At 36.4% G+C, this 2,732-nt stretch overlaps 1 protein-coding gene across 1 annotated transcript in view; it reads right to left on the bottom strand.

Annotated features, from left to right (window-relative positions):
• The window catches only part of GALNT13 (polypeptide N-acetylgalactosaminyltransferase 13), a 500,019-nt gene that overhangs the window by 44,329 nt on the left and 452,958 nt on the right, over positions 1-2,732 (bottom strand). The window lies entirely within an intron of this gene.

Genomic DNA, 2,732 nt, shown 5'->3' with positions numbered 1-2,732 from the left:
CATTTATTCACCACCTGCAGATTTCATGAGAAATTTACTGTATAAATATGATGTTTAACAATGTACGGCACTTACATGTTCTAATTTTCCCTTCTTCTTCTTGTTGAATGTTTATTCTATCTAGGCTTATCATAGACCTAATTTTTTCTTTATTTATTTTTTTCTTATTTCATTTTATGAGTTAATATAAGCTACTTGGATAAAGTAGTAAATAAATAAGCATATAGAAACTAATAAACAAATGGAATATACTCACAGGTGTATATTAAAATTGTATAGCTTTACTTCATATCAAAACAGAATACATAAAATTAATATTTACATTGATGATCATAAGAAAATGCTTTCTAGTTGAGAAAAAAAAACAATAATACCACCAACTTTTATATAAAAATATGTCGTGACCTTTTTTTTAATATATATTTTATTGATTTTTTACAGAGAGGAAGGGAGAGAGATAGAGAGTTAGAAACATCGATGAGAGAGAAACATCGACCAGATGCCTCCTGCACATCTCCTACTGGGGATGTGCCCGCAACCCAGTTACATGCCCTTGGCTGGAATCGAACCTGGGACCGGTCCTTCGGTCCGCAGGCCGACGCTCTATCCACTGAGCCAAACCGGTTTCGGCTGTCGTGACCTTTGACCAAAATGACTAAATAATTGTGATGAGATTGCAATTATTTCTGAGATTATTTTGGAAAGATCTCTATTTCATAGGTTTCTTTAAGACAAGTAGTAACTAGACATTAGGGTAGAATAAATGGCCCAGTATTTACTATATTCTATTTCAACCAAGCAGTGAAGCCCATCAATCATTCTACAAAACAAGAAACAATTGTTTAGACAACCTAAATGTCTGCAACTAATACCATTATTTGTTTTTTAGCCTCAAAAGTAGCAACACTCTTGGAGCCCATCACCTTCTAGCTTTCCCCTTCCTGTTCCGTCTCTTCAGATTTTTTTGTTTTACAAAAAGAAATGCCTTAGTGTTCTGGAAAGCATTCCGCTGATATTTATAGGCCAAACCATTTCCTTCTAAGGAAATATTGACTTTTCTAGCTGGTGTTTAGATTGAAAACAACCAGGTCTTTGGGCATTTTGAACAGATAAATATTTACTATCAAAATAATTTTGTCTAGAACTTCCATTCTGGAGTTTAAGGCTTGAAAACATTTACAAAACAGATCACTAAAAGACTATCTTTTTGTGTTAAGTGCTATGGCAACTGAAATCACCTATATGATAGTCTTCAAAGTCATATAAAGAGATGAGTGACTATGAAGTAGAACCTGAATTAGATTATTTAGATCCACGGCTTAAAAATGCCATCTGCCTTATTTTCTAAACTCTTAGCTCTAAACCTCTCTAAAGTAGTTTATACAATTGTTTACCCAAGAATTTTACTGGAATTTCTAAGAGGCATCTCAAATTTGACAGGTCTAAAACAGTCTTCTTGATTTTCCATTTTGTTCCATCTCTAAGGTTCTCCATTTCAGTAACTAGCACAAATATCCACCCATTTGCTCAGGGCAAAACAGAGGAGTAATTCTTTTATCTCACACATACATATTCAATTTATTAGTGATTTCTGTTGGCTCTGCATTTACAATATATCCCCAGTCCTGCTGCCCCTTCCCACCTTCCCCTCTACCATGCTGGTCCCACCCTCTCTCATCTTTTGCCTAGACTAGCATTGTAATAGCCTCCTAATTAGTCCCACTGACGTCTTACATTTCTCCATCTATCCCTTATTTATCATCGTCTGTTCCCTAGACAATATACCTTAAATATAAAAAAAATTATGTCTACCCCCTGCTCTAAAGCTTCAAATGATGTCCTACTGTGCTAAGAATAACTGACAATGTCTTAACCAATGCTTAATATCCTCATGAACTGACTCTGGCTATCTCTCTGAATTAATCATCGATAGTCACTTCATCATAGCCACATTGGATTTTTGTTGTTGTTTACTTTGCCTTTTTTTTTTTTTTTTTACATGGGAAGGTCATTTTCACTTCATGGCTTTGTACTCATCCTTTTTCCTGTCTGGAATGGTATTACCCTGGAACTTTCACGAGCTGTCCTTCGCTTTATACAAATTTTCGTCCAAACTTCACTTCCTCAGATTCACCTTGGCCTTCCTATCTAAATTGATCTCTCCATACCATCATCCTGAGCCAGACTCTATTCCTCTTTCCTGCCTAATTGTTTTCCAGGGCACTTCTTACTACTTGATATTATATTATAGATTAATCTTCCCATTGCCTCACACCAAAAACTTTGAATAAATTATTTAATCTCTTGAAGCCTTAGGTATCCTATCTGATAACATCTTATTAGATGTTGTAAATACTAAATAATGCCTGAAAAAGGCATAACACAGTGCTTAGTCCCATCTAATAATAGACAAACATGGTAATTAACCATACCTCCGACACACTTCCAATTGGCTAATCAGGGTGATATACAAATTAACTGCCAACCAAGATGGTGGCCGGCAGCCAGGCAGCTGAAGCGAACAGGAGGCTTGCTTGCTCCAGTGATGGAGGAAGCCAAGGTTCCCCACCTGCCACTGCTGGCCTCTGAGCTGCACTCTAAGAAACAATGTTCCAATTATAGAAGCTAAACAAACCCCAGAAACCTGCTTTAAGCCAGCCGGCCTCAGAGCTGGAGCTGCAACAAAGTTTCAATTACAGAAGGTAAATAAATCCCAGACTAACAACAAATAC

Source organism: Myotis davidii, unplaced genomic scaffold (genome assembly GCF_000327345.1).
Source record: "Myotis davidii unplaced genomic scaffold, ASM32734v1 scaffold753, whole genome shotgun sequence".
NCBI lineage: Eukaryota > Metazoa > Chordata > Mammalia > Chiroptera > Vespertilionidae > Myotis > Myotis davidii.
Note: the sequence above shows the minus strand (reverse complement) of the source record. Positions and strands in the feature narration are given on the sequence as shown.